Here is an 18,998-nt window from a genome sequence, read left to right on the forward strand (position 1 = left end):
GAGAGACAAAGATTCAGTGGAAATTTTTCAAAATCATGTCCCAAACTTTCCATAAATAATTTTAAAAAACCACTAATTTACACATTTCAGAGCTTCAATATATTCTTAGTCTAGGAAAAATACAAAAAGATCCAAACACTGACACAGCAATCATAATCAGTTGAAAGCTAAAGGAAGAAAATTATAAAGTGCAAAGAGAAAAAAAGGCATTAAATACAAGGGAAATAAATAACATTAATAGCGAGTACTTATCAGAAACAATGCTGCCACTAAGGCAATGGCATGAAAAGAAAAAAATGTCAACCAAAAATCCTATATTCTACAAAATTATCTTTAAAAAGTAAAGGGGAAATAAAATCATTCCTAAACAAACATAAAATAAGATTTATTGCTAAGCAATCTGTCTTCCTTAAAAAATTTCCAAAGAAATTTTCCAGGCTGAAAGTAATAAATAGAGAAAAAAAATTCTAATCCACATTTAAAAAAAGAGCACCTGAAAAAAATTATTATGGAAGTTAACGAATTGTATAATCCATATTTATTCAACTTCCTTCAACAATATAGTTCTATTGTTGGGTCTTTAACATATACATATGTAATACATTAGTCAATAATAGCGCTAAGGTGGTGTATGGATGAAAAACTGAATTGGAGCAAGAAATAATATCAAATCATAATTTGAATTTATAAGAACAAAAAAGTTGTAAATAAAACCTATATATCCAATGATATAGATGTATATTTACCAATGATATAGGTACATATACATCTATATCATTGGATATATAGGTTTTTTTCACTCTTCAATTTTTTTTCAATTCAGAAAAGACATAACATTATATAATGCAATAATAATAACAATGTTATTTTGGTTTGGAAATGTAATATATACATTTAAGTGTAATAAATACAATAGAAAAGCACACAACAGAAGAGGAAATAAAGATTTGCATGAGATACAAATATTTAAAAATGAATTAATAATAAAATTAACAAATACATTAATAATAGTGTATTTTCTTTTTTTTCTTTTTTTTTAATCGCATTTAGGTTTTGGGGTACATGTGCAGATCATGCAAGACAGTTGCATAGGTACACACATGGCAGTGTGTTTTGCTGCCGTCTTCCCCTTCACCCACATTTGGCATTTCTCCCCAGGCTATCCCTCCCCCCTTACCCCCCTCGCTGTCCCTCCCCTATTCCCCCCAGTAGACCCCATTATGTAGTACTCCCTTCCCTGTGTCCATGTGTTCTCTTTTTTCATCACCCACCTACAAGTGAGAACATGCAGTATTTCATTTTCTGTTCTTGTGTCCGTTTGTTGAGAATGATGTTCTCCAAATTCATCCATGTCCCTATAAAGAACACAAACTCATCCCTTTTGATTGCTGCATAATATTCCATGGTGTATATGTGCCACATTTTTCCAATCCAGTCTATCATTGACTGGCATTTGGGTTGGTTCCAGGTCTTTGCTATTGTAAACAGTGCTGCAATGAACATTCATGTGCATGTGTCCTTATAGTAAAATGATTTATAGTTTTTTGGATATATGCCCAGTAATGGGATTGCTGGGTCAAATGGAATTTCTAGTTCTAAGGCCTTGAGGAATCACCACACTGTCTTCCATAATGATTGAACTAATTTACACTCCCACCAACAGTGTAAAAGTGTTCCTATTCCTCCACATCCTCTCCAGCATCTGCTGTCTCCATATTTTTTAACGATCGCCATTCTAACTGGAGTGAGATGGTATCTCAATGTGGTTTTGATTTGCATCTCTCTAATGACCAATGATGATGAGCATTTTTTCATGTTTGTTGGCCTCATGTATGTCTTCTTTTGAAAAGTATCTTTTTATATCTTTTGTCTATTTTTGAATGGGCTTGTTTGTTTTTTTCCTGTAAATTTGTTTGAGTTCTTTGTAAATGCTGGATATCAGCCCTTTGTCAGATGGGTACACTGCAAACATTTTTTCCCATTCTGTTGGTTGCCAATTCACTCTAGTGACTGTTTCTTTTGCCGTGCAGAAGCTATGGAGATTGATTAGGTCCCATTTGTCTATTTTGGCTTTTGTTGCCAATGCTTTTGGTGTTTTGGTCATGAAGTCCTTGCCTACTCCTATGTCCTGAATGGTTTTGCCTAGATTTTCCTCTAGGGTTTTTATGGTGCCAGGTCTTATATTTAAGTCTTTAATTCATCTGGAGTTAATTTTAGTGTAAGGTTTCAGGAAAGGGTCCAGTTTCTTCTTTCTGCATATGGTTAGCCAGTTTTCCCAACACCATTTATTAAACAGGGAGTCCTTTCCCCATTGCTTGTTTTTGTCAGGTTTATCAAAGATTGTATGGTTGTAGATATGCTGTGTTGCCTCCGATGCCTCTGTTCTGTTCCATTGGTCTATATCTCTGTTTTGGTACCATGCTGTTTTGATTACTGTAGCCTTGTAGTATAGTTTGAAATCCAGTAGTTGATGCCTCCCACTGTGTTCTTTTTGCTTAGAATTGACTTGACTATGCGGGCTCTCTTTTGGTTCCATATGAAGTTCATGGTGGTTTTTTCCGGTTCTGTGAAGAAAGTCTATGGTAGCTTGATGGGGATAGTGTTGAAGCTGTAAATTACTTTCGGCAGTATAGCCATTTTCACGATATTGATTCTTCCTAACCATGAACATGGAATGTTTCTCCATCTGTTTGTGTCCTCTCTTATTTCGTTGAGCAGTGTTTTGTTATTCTCTTTGAAGAGATCTCTTACGTTCCTTGTAAGTTGTATTCCTAGGCATTTTATTCTCTTTGTAGCAGCTGTGAATGGCAGTTCGTTCTTGATTTGTCTCTCTTTCAATCTGTTATCAGTGTATGGGAATGCTTGTGATTTTTGCACATTGATTTTATATCCTGAGACTTTGCTGAAGTTGCTTATCAGTTTCAGGAGTTTTTGGGCTGAGGCGATGGGGTCTTCTAGGTATACTATCATGTCGTCTGCAAATGAGACAATTTGGCTTCCTCCTTTCCTATTTGAATACCCTTTATTTCTTTTTCTTGCCTGATTGCTCTGGCTAGAACTTCCAATACTATATTGAATAGGAGTGGTGAAAGAGGGCATCCTTGTCTATTGCCAGATTTCAAAGGGAATGCTTCCTTTTTTTGCCCATTTAGTATGATATTGGCTGTTGGTTTGTCGTAAATAGCTTTTATTACTTTGAGATATGTTCCATCAGTACCGAATTTATTGAGGGTTTTTAGCATAAAGGACTGTTGAATTTTGTCAAAGGCCTTCTCTGTGTCAATTGAAATAATCATGTGGTTTTTGGTTTTGGTTCTGTTTATGTGGTGAATTACATTTATAGACTTCTGTATTTGGAACCAGCCTTGCATCCCCAGGATGAATTCTACTTGATCATGATGGATAAGTTTTTTGATGTGCTGTTGCAATCAGCTTGCCTGTATTTTATTGAAGATTTTTGTATCTATGTTCATCATGGATATTGGCCTGAAGTTTTCTTTTCTTGTTGGGTCTCTATCGGGTTTTGGTATTAGGATGATGTTGGTCTCATAAAATGATTTTGGAAGGATTCCCTCTTTTTGGATTATTTGGAATAGTTTCAGAAGGAATTGTACCAGCTCCTCTTTGTGTGTCTGGTAGAATTCAGCTGTGAATCCATCTGGACCTGGGCTTTTTCTGTGGGGTAAGCTCTTAATTGCTGCCTCGACTTCAGACCTTGTTATTGGTCTATTCATAGTTTCGGCTTCCTCCTGGTTTAGGCTTGGGAGGACACAGGAGTCCAGGAATTTATCCATTTCTTCCAGGTTTACTAGTTTATGTGCATAGAGTTGTTTGTAATATTCTCTGATGATGGTTTGAATTTCTGTGGAATCTGTGGTGATTTCCCCTTTATCATTTTTTATTGCATCTATTTGGTTGTTCTCTGTTTTCTTTTTTATCAATCTGGCTAGTGGTCTGTCTATTTTGTTGATCTTTTTGAAAAACCAGCTCTTGGATTTATTGTTTTTTGAAGGGTTTTTCGCATCTCTATCTCCTTCAGTTCTGCTCTGATCTTAGTTATTTCTTGCCTTCTGCTAGGTTTTGAGTTTTTTTGATCTTGCTCCTCTAGCTCTTTCAATTTTGATGATAGGATGTCAATTTTGGATCTCTCCACTCTTCTCATACGGGCGCTTATTGCTATATACTTTCCTCTGGAGACTGCTTTAAATGTGTCCCAGAGATTCTGGTATGTTGTGTCTTCATTCTTGCTGGTTTTGAAGAACTTCTTTAATTCTTCCTTCATTTCATTCTTTATCCATTCAACATTCAAGAACCAGTGGTTCAGTTTCCATGAAGTTGTGCGGTTCTGAGTTAGTTTCTGAATTCTGAGTTCTTTTTTTTTTTTTTTTGAGACGGAGTTTCGGCTCTTGTTACCCAGGCTGGAGTGCAATGGCGCAATCTCGGCTCACCGCAACCTCCGCCTCCTGGGCTCAGGCAATTCTCCTGCCTCAGCCTCCCGAGTAGCTGGGATTACAGGCATGCGCCACCATGCCCAGCTAATTTTTTGTATTTTTAGTAGAGACGGGGTTTCACCATGTTGACCTGGATGGTCTCAATCTCTTGACCTTGTGATCCACCCGTCTCGGCCTCCCAAAGTGCTGGGATTACAGGCGTGAGCCACCGCGCCCGGCACCTGAATTCTGAGTTCTAACTTGATTGCACTATGGTCTGAGAGACTGTTTGTTATTATGTCAGTTGCTTTGCATTTGCTGAGGAGTGCTTTACTTCCAATTATGTGGTCAATTTTAGAGTAGGTGTGATGTGGTGCTGAGAAGTATGTATATTCTGTGGATTTGGGGTGGAGAGTTCTGTAAATGTCTATCAGGTTTGCTTGCTCCAGGTCTGAGTTCAAGTCCTGTATTTCCTTCTTAATTTTCTGTCTGGTTAATCTATCTAATATGGACAGTGGAGTGTTAAAGTCTCTCATTATTATTGGTTGGGAGTCTAAGTCTCTATGTAGATTGTTAAGAACTTGCCTTAGATATCTGGGTGCTCCTGTATTGGGTCCATATATATTTAGGATCGTTAGCTCTTCTTGTTGTATTGATCCTTTTACCATTATGTAATGGCCTTCTTTGTCTCTTTTGATCTTTGTTGCTTTAAATTCCATTTTATCAGAGATGAGAATTGAAAGTCCTGCTTTTTTTTGCTCTCCATTTCCTTGGTAAATCTTCCTCCATCCCTTTATTTTGAGCCTTTTTGTATCCTTGCGTGTGAGATGGGTTTCCTGGATACAGCACATTGATGGGTTTTGGCTTTTTATCCAATTTGCCAGTCTGTTCTTTTGATTGGTGAATTTAGCCCATTTACATTTAGGGTTAATATTGGTATGTGTGAATTTGATACTGCCATTTTGATGCTAGCTGGCTGTTTTGCCCATTAGTTGGTGCAGATTATTCTTTTAGTTATTTATTTATTTATTTTGATGCTCTTTAGCATTTGGTATGTTTTTTGGAATGGCTGGTACTCGTTGTTCCTTTCTATGTGTAGTACCTCTTTCAGGAGCTCTTGTAAAGCAGGCCTGGTGGTGACAAAATCTCTGATTACTTGCTTGTTTGCAAAGGATTTTATTTTTCCTTCACTTATGAAGCTCAGTTTGGCTGGTTATGAAATTCTGGGTTGAAAGTTCTTTTCTTTAAGGATGTTGAATATTGGCCCCCATTCTCTCCTGGCTTGTAGAGTTTCTGCCAAGAGATCTGCTGTGAGTCTGATGGGCTTCCCTTTGTGGGTGACCTGACCTTTCTCTCTGGCTGCCCTTAGTATTTTCTCCTTCATTTCAACCCTGTTGAATCTGATGATTGTGTGCCTTGGGGTTGCTCTTCTTGCGGAATATCTTTGTGGTGTTCTCTCTATTTCCCGGACTTGAATATTGGCCTGGATTGCTAGGTTGGGGAAATTTTCCTGGATAATATCCTGAAGAGTATTTTCCAGCTTGAATTCATTCTCTTTATCACATTCTGGTACACCTATCAAACGTAGGTTAGGTCTCTTCACATAGTCTCACATTTCTCATTATCCACCTTCTGAAGTCTGATTCCATCATTTCATCACCCTCATTCTCCATCCAGCTTTGTTCCCTTGCTGGCGAGGAGTTTTTGTCCTTTGTAGGTGGTGAGGTGTTTTGGTTTCAGGTGTTTTCCTCCTTTTTGTGCTGTTTTCTCCACATCTTTGTGGGTTTATTCTCCTGTGGTCTGAGTAGTTGCTGACTTTTCGGTTGGTTCTCTGAGTGGACCCCCAGATTGTTGATGGTGAAGTATTTCTGTTGCTTAGTTTTCCTTCTAACAGTCTAACCCCTCTGCTGTACGACTGCTGAGGTCCACTCCAGGACCTGCTTGTCTGGGGTACACCTGTGGCAGCTGTGGAACAGTGAGGGATGGTACCAGTTTCTTCTGCTATCTTAGTCCCAGAATGATGCCCACTAAATGTCAGTCTGATCAGTCCTTTTTTGAGGTGACTCTTTGAATATTCAGGGGTCAGGGACCTGCTTGAGGAGACGGTCTGTACTTTATAGGAGCTCGAGTGCTGAGCTGTGAGCTCCATTGTTCATTGAGGACTGTTTGGCAGATACTTGTAAGTCTGCTGCAGCAGAAATCATAAAACCCCTTTTTTTTTTCCTCAGATGCTCTGTCTTGGGGCGTTAGGGCTTTCTTTATGAGTATCCGTTACACTTTCCTGCGCAGCTAGGGGGCAGTCTACTCACTATTTGCCTGCCGAGGCTCTGCCCTGTTGGCTTTGTCTCTGCCCTACTGTGGCAGGCTCTGCTCTGTTGCCTTGGCTTTTACTCTGTTGCTGAGGGCTCCACCCTGCTGTCGTGTGCTCCACTCTGTTGCCTCTGTATTGGTGGAGTCTCTCTGTTATGGCGGGTTGCCTCAGCAATGGCAGGCTGCAACAGCAATGGGAGTATACTTCCGTAGGGGTGGATTGCCTCGGCAATGGGAGATGCCCCTCCTTCACCGAGCTGCACCGTCTGGGGCTTAGTTGCATCTGCAGTGAAACTTTCAACCCCGGGCATATGGAATCACCACCCTGCTTGTCCCTGTGGGGGTGGGACCTGCTGAGCCTGGTCACCTGGCTCTCCGCCTCAGAGCCCCTCTTTTTCCCTTTTCTAAGTTGAAAGGTTGACTCTCTCCCAGGTATTTCAGTCGCCCGCTGATTGGGGACCGGGATCCATGCGATTTCCTGTGCAGCAACCCACTGCGCGGGCTCAAATGTTGCCTCTCTGAAATCAACCTGGTCTGGGTCACTGTCCAAGTCCCGTTCAATCAAATGGATATGCTAATCTGCCCTCCCAAATCTCAGATTGCTGGTTTAACAGGGCATCCAGACCAGTACGCCTTGTGTGGAGTGCCGCTGTGCTGCTGCGCTGGCAGCAATGGCAGTACCAGCCAAAACAGCCGTGGCGGCACTCCATGTCTCTCCTCCACCTGGGAATCCCCCCATTCTGTGGGCAACAAAGATCCCTCTGAAAATACGGCTTGAACTCACCCTCTGAGCCTTCGCTGAGAGCCGCAACCCCGAGCTGCTGCAAACCCAAGCTGCTCCTACCCCCCCCATCTTGAAGAGAGTCACAATGTATTTTCATATATTAAAAATGAAATTAAAAAATACCCTTTGCTAAAAGTTGAAGAACACAGAAAACAAAAAAGATACAAAAAGTTATAAGAAAAGAGTTATTAAGGGGAAAATTTACAAATGTAAAAGAAAAAATCCAAAGCTAGCAGAAAAAAGGAAAATAGCAATTAGTCCTAAAATATCCAGACTGAAGAATAAAGAATCCAGAAATACAGTCAAACATAGGGTCAACTAATTTTTGAGAGGTATATTAAAGCTGTACATTGGAGAAAGAAGAATCTCTTTAACAAATCCCAGTGGGTAAACTAGCCATATACAAATGAACAAAATCGAACCCCTGTCCTCAAACCATATACAAAAATAAGCTCAAAATTGATTAAAAAAACTGATACATAATATCTAGAACTACAAAACTCTTAGCAGGAAGAATATGGGTATAACATTGTAATCTTGAATCTGGCAAGGTTTTTAGATATGACACAGCAGCAGAAGCAACCAAAATAATATTTAGAAATTGGATTTTAAAAAATTAAAATATTTTCACATCAAAGAACACCATCAATAAAGTCAAAAGAGAAACCAGAGTTTGGAATATATATTTGCAAGTTACATACCTGATAAGTGACCTGTATAAAAAATATATAAAGAATGCTTACAGCTCAATGTTAAAAAGACAACCTAATCAAAAAATATTTAAAAGATTTAAATAGAAATTTTATCAAGGAATATGTAAATGTTCACTAAGAACATAAAAAAAGTGTCATGTTTGATTATATAGTTGAGAGAAATATATAATGTCTTCCCAATGCCAAGTGACTTTTCATTTTTGCTAATAGTCAGGGAAATCAATTGTCATGACCAAACTGAGATAGTTGTTCAGAAAAGCTGCCTAGAATGCACACAGTTTATTTAGCAGAACTATAACAATATAAAATTAAAGATAAATAAACAAATAGCAGTAGTCTTAAGAATCTCTATTAGTTGACTAAAATATTTTAGAGTCTGTTTTATATTTTTTTAACAGTATCTCCCCTCATTAGTGTGTAAAGTTGCTATTTTAGTTCTTATATATACTCAAATACACACACAGGCACACTTGCATGATTATGCATTAATAATGGAAATTTATTTTGTGGGCCATAGTTCCTTCTGAAGGAACTGAGTGATGAGGTTTCTTTAAAACTTTGGCACTACTAATATGTGACGTTGGTCACGTTGGGGTCACCACCTGCAGGGGTCTGTCCTGCAGACCTTGGTTCTACAACACATGAATAAATACTCAAACACAGAGTCCAGTGAACAAGCAGACTAGGGGGTCATGTGCTTCCCAAGGAGTGAATTCGCTGCTACACAATCCCCACTAGTTCTCCTTCCTCATATTATTCAGTATAGATTTAACAACAGGGCCTCATGTAGACACACGTGTGGATAATTAACATGGTTAAGACAGTAGTTCTTTGAAAGATTAAAGCTCCCCTAATGTATAGATATTGTAAATGCAACAAAATGACAGCTCTTCTTTCATTACCAGCTGCTGCATTTTCTATGGGAATAAATCCCCAGTCTTTATCATGGAATGCTGGTAACACATTTTATGATGGAGTGTGACCTGTCCTTCCTCTATGCAAGTACCACCACAATCCCACTCTCTGCTGTCCTGGATACTGTGCCCTATGGTACTCAGTGACTTCACCATTTCTCTAAGATAACATGTTCTGGCATGCATCCTGCTTTTTTGGGGGAGGGTGGTGATGGGAAGTGGGTGATATGCAATTATCTTTATCCACAGTGTGTACTCTTTGTCTACTTGACAATCTTGTATTAATTCTTCAAGTCTCAAGTCAGGTACCACTTCTTAATATGTAGCTTTCACTTATTGCCCCAGATGACTTGATGCTTCTTCCTCAGTGATCTGAAAGTGATTTTAATGCAGTTTTACTATTACAGTAATTTATTATCTAGAGAACACTGCCCATTTCATTGCCTCATATTGTGCATTGCTCATTTTATTTCTAAGACTTATAATGCCTAATTTTTCAAAAAATCTTAGGTCATCCCCAAACCAAAGCTTCTCTAACTCATGATAGAGCCAATGGAATTTATGAGAGAATCTACCATGGAATCCCTATGGTGGGCCTTCCTTTATTTGCAGATCAACCTGATAACTTTACTTACATGAAGGCTAAGGAGGAAGCCATTAGATTGGACTCAAACCAATGTAAATTACAGATTTGCTCAATGCATTAAAGGCAGTCACTAATGACCCTACTTGAATGTAAATTTTTTTAGCCACATAGCATGTATTCATAATTCCTCACATGAAAGCCCAGGGAGCAGCAGTGACTCTGGACATGAGCACAATGCTGAGTATATATATATATATATGTTGTGTAATGCTTAAAGGCCATGATCAATACACCATTGTATCATAATATTTTTTGTTGTCGTTGTTTAGTGAAAAACATTTGACAGAGGTTTTAGAATCATGCATGAGTTGTAAAATAGCCAAAAAGTAAAATAAAAGGAACTGCTAAAGATGGTAACAGAAGGGTTGTAAAGAAAATTGATAACACAGTTGAAGCAGGGAAACATAAATATTATTACAATACTGACTAATTTTCAGCACATTTATGTGGCCTTTCAGCATGAAAGCTCAGCATTAAATTTTTTTAATGTACAATTTAAATTTTTTAATGTATAATTGAAGATATACAAAGTGATATTACATAATACAAATACATATTAACAAGGTTACCATAATGGAGCTAATAAACATGGTCATGATCTGACATTAGTTACTTATTTATTTTTGTTTTTAAAACTTTTCTAAAACTATTTATTTTCAGTAATCAGCACAACCTAACCAATCTCTAATTCCCATTACATTTGTTTTCCAAATTTTTATGCTAAAATTTTGATCTCATCATTAATAAATTATAATCTACTAAAGCTTCCAAATTTGCCTTTTCAAAATTATTGAAAACAGTAGATATTAGTATAAATGCAGCCATTTCTTTGTTCTTACGGTGGTGGTTGCTAGCTTATTAAGAAGAAATATAAAGCCAAAATATACTTGACCAGAAATAGGTAAGTTGGAATATTTCTGTTTAACAGCCAAAATTTTTAAAACCAGAAATATGTAGTTGATACATTATTTCAGTACATACATTAATTTCAGTTATGCTATTACTATTATATTGGTAATATCAATAATTTTTAATAAACATAATGCTGATGTTGAAAAATATAATTTCTAATTAATTGATACATAAATGTGTATGACATGACATGTATTTTATTGGTTCTCTATTTATTTATTATATTTTTTATTATACTTTAAAATCTGGTGTAAATGTGAAGAACGTGCAGATTTGTTACATAGGTATACACGTGCCATAATGGTTTGCTGCATCCATCACCCCGATGCCTACATTAGGTATTTCTCTTAATGCTATCCCACCCATAAGCCCCCACTCCCCCACAGGTTCCAGTGTGTGATGTTTCCCTCCCTGTGTCCATGTGTTCTCATTGTTTGACACCCACTTGTAAGTGAGAACATGCAGTGTTACATTCTGTTCTTGTGTTAGTTTCCTGAGACTGATGGTTTCCAGCTTCATCCATGTCCCTGCAAAGTGTACAAACTCACACTTTTCATAGCTGCATAGTATTCCATGCTGTAAATGTGACACATTTTCTTTACCCAGTTTATCACTGATGAACATTTGGGTTGGTCCTAAGTCTTTGCTATTGTGAACAGTGACACAATAAACATACATGTGCATGTGTCTTTATAAGAGAATGATTTATAATCTTTTGGGTATATGCCCAATAATGAGGTTGCTGGATCAAATGGTATTTATAATTCTAGATCCTTGATTAATCACCACACTGTCTTCCACAATGGTTGAACTAATTTACACTCCCACCAACAGTATAAATGTGTTCTATGTCTCCACATCTTCTCTAGCATGTTGTCTCCTGACTCTTTATTGATCGCCATTCTAACTGGCATGAGATTGTATCTCATTGTGGTTTTGATTTGCATTTCTCTAATCATCAGTGATGATGAGCTTTTTTTCGTATGTTTGTTGGCTGCTGCATAAATGTCTTCTTCTGAGAAGTGTCTGTTCATATTCTTTGTTGCTTTTTGATGGAGTTGTTTGTTTTCTTCTTGTGAATTTGTTTAAGTGGTCATAGATTCTGGATATTAGCCCTTTGTCAGATAGGTAGATTACAAAAATTTTCTCCCATTCTGTAAGTTGCCAGTTCACCCTAATGATAGTTTCTTTTGCTGTGCAGAAGCTCTTAAGTTTAATTAAATTCCATTTGTCTATTTTGGGTTTTGCTGTCACTGCTTTTGGTGTTTTAATCCTAAAGTCCTCATCTGTGCCTATGTCCTGAATAGTATTGCCTAGTTTTCTTCTAGGATTTTTATGGTTTCAGATCTTACATGTAAATCTTTAATCCATTTTGAGTTATTTTTTTTATAAGATGTAAGGAAGGGATTCAGTTTCAGCTTTCTGTGTATGACTAGCCAGTTTTCCCACCATTTATTAATAGGCAATCCTTTCCCTATTGCTTGTTTTTGTCAGGTTTGTCAAAGATCAGATGGTTGTAGATGTGTGGTGTTATTTCTGATGCCACTGCTCTGTTCCATTGGTCCATATCTCTGTTTTGTTGTTGTTGCTATGGTTGTCATTTTAGATGGGTCTCTATCTTTTGCCAGGCTAGAGTGCAGTGGCACATTCTCAGCTCACTGCAAAACTCTGACTCCCTGTTTTATGCAATTCTCCTGCCTTGCTCGCCTGATGGCTGGTATTACAGACATGAGCCATCATGTCTAGCTAATTTTTGAATTTTTAGTAGAGACAGGTTTTACCATGTTGGCCTCTGATCTGCCTGTTCTTGTTCTCCTGACCTCATGATCTGCCTGACTCGGCCTCCCAAAGTGCTGGCATTACAGGCAGGAGCCACTGCCCTTGGCTTGGTTCTTTGTATCATGTAACTTCCTTGTTGTCTTTCCCAATTGTATAAAAATACTTAACAGAATTAGTGCCCTCCTCTGAAAAACACAGTCCTCCCACTGTGTGTGTGTGTGTTGTTGGTTTTTTGTTTTTTTTTTTGAGACGGAGTTTCGCTCTTGTTACCCAGGTTGGAGTAAAATGGCTCTATCTCGTGGGTTCAGGCAATTCTCCTGCCTCAGCCTCCTGAGTAGCTGGGATTACAGGCACGTGCCACCATGCCCAGCTAATTTTTGTATTTTTAGTAGAGACAGGGTTTCACCATGTTGGTCAGGATGGTCTCAATCTCTTGACCTCATAATCCACCCGCCTCAGCCTCCCAAAGTGCTGGGATTACAGGCCCCACTGTGTTTTTTAAATAACAAGGAGAAAAGTTACCTCCATTGCTGTTGCTACATGCTATGCTTTAGCAGTTTTGGTTTTAATTTGGTAAGCAAGACACTTACATGCACCCATTTTCTTTTGCTATTAGTCCATAATTATTTCAACACTAGAAACAAATGGAACTACAATGCCTTAAAGTAAAATATTGAAAGCCACTTAGATTTTAAAATCACAATACAAGAAAAACCAGTAAAAAAAAGTAAATATTTATTGACAATCACTATATGATGAGAATAATTCTACCAGGTAGTCTAAGAATCATTACATTACTACTTACAGTAATCAGGCAAGAAAGATAAGATTCTTATTCATTCAATTTAACAAATAAAAAATTCAGAACAGATACATTAAAAAAAACAGTAGATATCAGGCTAGTATTCAAACTAAGACCATCTGTTTTCATACTTTTAGCCATGAATCCACTGATATAATGTTCATACTAACTCTTGTTCAGTGGCAACTTCTTATGCGCTTTACCCTGATGTGAACCTGGTCTTATCAGGTGTGTCTCCTATCTCTAGACTTTGATATTATTTCAAAACTTGTACACCGGGTCCATTAAAAATTGTACTGGATAATTTAACCTCTATACTCTCAAAGATTTTTTTAACCCTTTGGAGTTATCTGATTTTAATTTCTATGCTAGAAATACTCATTTATTCTTAAATTATCTCATCACATCTTTAAATATTATGCATCCAATTATTTTTAGCCCATAAACAAAAATTGATATAACCACAAAGAAATAAAATATTTTATTTTTTATCCACTTTTATGTGACACTCAGTTTTAACATCTACACAAAATTTTCACATATTTATATTTTCTGGTTCATTATATAAGTTGGTGTCTATTTTATGTTATTTTAGCTATAAAGACAAAGTCATGTGGTTATCAATCATTCATTATGATAAGTCTCTAAAGACCAAAAACTGTTCTGGATTGAGCTTCTCATACACCACAATGGGGACAAGTACCTTTTGCCATCTTCCCACAAACTCACCTGGTGCTAGTACTGCTCTCTGAGTGTGTTGGCTTGTGTGGCAATTGTTACTCTATTTGTCATAATATGTTGCTTGATTATCAAAAGTCCATGAAGACAAGAAAGTAGAAATAGAGTGTAGCACGGTTTGACATCTAAGGCAGGTAGGCATAATACAGAAGATCATGCCAATTAAGGCACCACCATGCATCAAGATATGTACCAACTTCTTGGCTACATTTTGTAAGACCTGTGCTTTCTAGATTTGTTCAAAATTTTTACTCTTTGTAAATCATTAAGTAGTGTACAATCTTAATTTCAGAAAACCTATAATAATTCAGTCAATGCTTAATTGTGTATATTTTAAAACTGAAAATAAATGAGATTCATTTGAAATTGAGTCTGTTTACTTGAGAAGGTCAGACAAAAATTCAGACGAATTTTCATCACTCACGGACCAGCAGATTTCCAGTGGAGGAGTCCCACAGGTCGCCAGCGCAACTCTTATGGCCGGCACAGCAGTTTTGCCAGCACCTCGGCGTGGCAGCTCTTCATGCAGAAAGGGAGTTGTTCCCCTACCGACCGGTGTTTGGAGCTCCAGGAAGGCAGAGCCACTTGTTGTGGACCCAAGGAGGAAGCCAGACCAGAGATTCCCAGGCAGAAGAGCACCATCAGTCTTATCACTGCTGTTTTGGCCAGCACAGTGGGTTGCTCGGATCCCAGCACTGGGAATCAATAAATTGGACGTCAACTCAGAAAACTAATTAGAAATGTGGTAACTGTAAAGGGGACAGATGGATAAATTTATAATAAAGGGAAAAAACCAGCCTAAGAAGGCTAAGCATACCCAAAATCAGAACCCCTCTCCCTCTACAGGGGATTGCAGTTCCTCATCAGCAACAGAACAAGCCCTCATGGAAAAGGACTGTGTTCCATTTTCTGAAGTAGGCTTCAGAAGGTGGATCATAAGAAACTTCTGGGAGTTAAAAGAACTTGTTCTAACCCAATGTAAAGAAACTAAGAACTTTGAAAAAAGGTTTGACAAAATGCTGAAAAGAATAGACAATATAGAGAGGACTATAAATGAACTAACGGAGTTGAAAAATACAACAGGAGAACTTAGTGAAATATGCACAAGTTTAAATAGCAGAATGGATCAAGCAGAAGAAAGGATATCAGAGGTCGAAGACCAACTTAATGAAATAAAACCACAAGACAAGAATAGAGAAAAAAGGATAAAAAGGAATGAGCAAAGTCTCCAAAAAATATGGGACTATGTGAAAAGACCTAATCTATGTTTGATTGGTGTACCTGAATGTGAAGGAGAGAATGAATCCAAGCTGGAAAATACTCTCCAGGATATTATCCAGGAAAATTTTCCCAATCTAGCAAAGCAGTACACTATTCAACCCCAGGTAATACAGAGAACACCACAAAGATATTCCTCAAGAAGAGCAACCCCAAGGCACATAATCGTTAGATTCACCAGGATTGAAACAAAGGAGAAAATACTAAGGTCAGCTAGAGAGAAAGGTCAGGTTACCCACAAAGGGAAGCCTATTAGACTTACAGCAGATCTCTCAGCGAAAACCCGACAAGCCAGAAGAGAGTGGGGGCCAATATTCAACATACTTAAAGAACAGAACTTTTAGCCCAGAATTTCATATCCTGCCAACTAAGCTTCACAATTGAAGGAAAAATAAAATCTTTTATGAACAAGCAAGTACTCAGAGATTTTATTACCACCAGGCCTGCTTTACAAGAACTTCTGAAAGAAGTATTATACATAGAAAGGAACAACCAGTATGAGCCTTTCTAAAACTATACCAAAATGTAAAGAGCATCAACATAAAGAAGAATTTACATCAACGAATGGATAAAATGGCCAGTTAACATCAAATGGCAGTAACCTTAAATTTAAATTGACTAAATCCCCCAATCAAAAGATACAGCCAAAATCTAATGGTGTATCCAAAGATACACAAAGACTCAAAACAAAGGGTTGGAGAAAAATTTACCAACCAAATGGAGAGCAAAAATAAATAAATAAATAAATAAACAAAAAGCAGGAGTTGCAATTCTCACATTGCATAAAATAGATTTCAAAGCAACAAAGATACAGTGGTAAAAGGATCAATGCAACAATAAGAGATCTTAACACCCAGACACATAAGACCCATAATGAGATTTAGACTCAATAAATGTTTATAGAGCTCTCCATTTTAAGCACACAAAATATACATTGTCCACTTTAAATACACAAAATATTGATCAGCCATTATTAATATCCATTTTTAGAATGAAGCAATATTCCTGTTCTCTCTCTCCCTCTTTTTCTTCTTCTTTCTTCCTCTCCTTCTCTCCTTTTTTTCTAAAAAAAAAGAGAAGGTCAGAAAGACTGGTTTTTCTGAGCATTTTTTGGAATCTTCTTGTTTTGTACATATATTTTACATATTTGTATATTTTATATATATTCATTATTTATATTTATGTATTTATATATTGTATAATAAATTTATATATTATATATGAATAATATATTTATGTATTATATTTTTATTGTTTTATTTCAACTTTTAAGTTGAGAAGTACATATGAAGGTATGCATTTTTGTTACAGAGGTAAGGAAACCTCTTTTGTATAAGCAAATGCAATCACATGGAAGATATGTGTCCCTGTCAGCAACAACAACAACAAATAGAGCAAGATCCTTGTTAAAAACTATAAGACAACTTTTACTTTGACTACTGAAGCAGGAGCTAGAGACTGCAGTATGAACTGAGCTCATCTCCAACTGAGACTAAGGTATCTGAGACTTTTCAAGAAAATCTGTTCAGGCCTAAAAAGGGAATATGAGAAAATAAAAATAAGGAAAAGAAAAAAAGAGTGGTGGGCTCTATGGAATTACATCAAAATTCAGTGAAAAATGGTCGATAATTATTAGACAAGGTGAGTTAAACACTGTAGCTTTGCAATTGCAGGATCACATTTTATTGAGCAAAGCCTCAGTATGAAAGCTAGGGTCAGCTTCCAGGACAAATCCATGACGTAGCACACAAGCAAGATGGACTAAACTTGACCAAGTCTCCTAGCATAATGTTTAGACAAGTCCTTTGGGTTACATGGCAGTTTCCAATCAATATCCTTCATGAAATACCAAATATTTTCTCATGAAAAGTTTTTTTGTTTCAAAATTCTTGATGGTTGTAACTGGCTTCCTATCTAAAACTATGCAACATGGCAAAATCTTCAGTTAGAAAGACTAAAGATGTTTTGCACATGAGGCCCTGAATATGCGTGAGTTACTATTTTTGCTTTAGTAATGACCCTTTGTAATTGGATAGTAATCCACAAAATAAAAGAAAAGGCTAGTTGCCTTTAGTTAGGGATTATAGATGTGGTCAAGCAAGTTTAGTTCAGTCTCTCTAGATTATGTTGCCTGATTCCTTTCCTGCAATAAGATCTCACATTTCTTGCCCTTACCTTGTCAGGTATAATATTTCCAACTACTTTAATACCTGATATACTGAGGATATAAAAACCAGAAATGTATATAATTGTTTTACTTATTTTCTCCTCATAAGGACAAATAAATTGTAGACGGAATGAAGTGTCCAATATTCTGTGAAACAATTTTTAAAGTCTATACTGGAGAAAACATAAGAAATGGCAAAAGCTTCCAATACCTGCACTTAAATATTGCTCATTACAGCCCTTGGACTCAGAAAAAGGTTTGAAAAGCAAATAACAGACAAGAAGGGAACTAACTTAAGAGCAGTTCTGACAGGAGGTATGTCTAAAACAGTTGAATGAGCAAGGTTTAGAGATTATTTCTGACACGTGAAATTTTATAGTGCTCTTCTCTATGAAAAAATATTTTGGCAATAATTGATAAAATGAATTACTATAATGTCTAGAAAAGAAATATACACTAAGTATTTTTCTTTATTAAACTTTGAACATATATTCATGTCATTAGAAAAAAATAGCAAAGTTAAAGAAAAAAATGTAATGCATTAGTGCTCTTTATAGTAATGTCTTCTTTATAAAACAGGGGAAACCTTATATATAAAAAATTGTCTGGAGAAATAATGAAACTCAACATGTACTACACAACCTAAATATCAGTCTACTTATATTTTCTTAATGAAACAACTCCTGAAAATGCATCAACGGCCTCACCAAAATAGATCTCCTTTTCACTTCTTAGACCATATATCAGGATATAAAAAACTATGTCTATTCATGAGTTATCAAAGAATAATTGCATTTGTTTTAATTTTGAGAATTCTTTTCACATAAAGCACTATGTACAAATATAGTTAGGGAAGTATGTAAACATGAAGGTTTACTTGATAGAGACCCATAAAAGCACATAGCATGTTAATTTCCAAAAATTACAATATTGTGCATGAGTCTGTTTCTTCGAGATTGTGTCTACAAGCTTTTAAATATCTCAGCAGTTAGCAAAATTTAAACACAGACACTCAAAGTACTCACATGGAATGACTGAATTGAAAATAGCATCTTCATCATTGTGATAATCTTTTTCTATAAAATTTTGACTATGCTGCTTAAAGACTGGAACATGCAAGCACCACAGTTGATGACAAAAATGTAATAATTGTGAATTTAATCATGAAGGAAACATATGCATCTAACTCTATCTATGTCAATGACAAATGGTTTATGCAGGAGTTTTCACAACTAGTATCTCTGTGGAATGCAACGTTTCTCAAAAGATAAAGCAAAGGTGCTAATTAGAAGTTTCCTTCGAATATTCTTTAAATGTATCTTTAATATTCTTAAATATATTCTTTAATATTCTTAAATAATACCCATATATATTCTTAAAACCCAATAATAATCATAAAAATTACTGAATAACAGTAAAGAGTAGGATCTTAGATTATGGGATACGTCTTCCTGCATCTACCACTTGACAATCACTCCAGTGTTCTCTATTGATGAAGCTTAAAATTCAACTAGCTGGCAAAGGA

The 18,998-nt window shown here is 36.6% G+C and overlaps 1 protein-coding gene across 1 annotated transcript in view; it reads left to right on the top strand.

Annotated features, from left to right (window-relative positions):
• The window catches only part of LOC100413404 (UDP-glucuronosyltransferase 2B4), a 194,546-nt gene that overhangs the window by 25,427 nt on the left and 150,121 nt on the right, over nucleotides 1-18,998 (top strand). The gene's annotated exons all lie outside the window — the stretch shown is intronic.

Source organism: Callithrix jacchus, chromosome 3, assembly GCF_049354715.1.
Source record: "Callithrix jacchus isolate 240 chromosome 3, calJac240_pri, whole genome shotgun sequence".
NCBI lineage: Eukaryota > Metazoa > Chordata > Mammalia > Primates > Cebidae > Callithrix > Callithrix jacchus.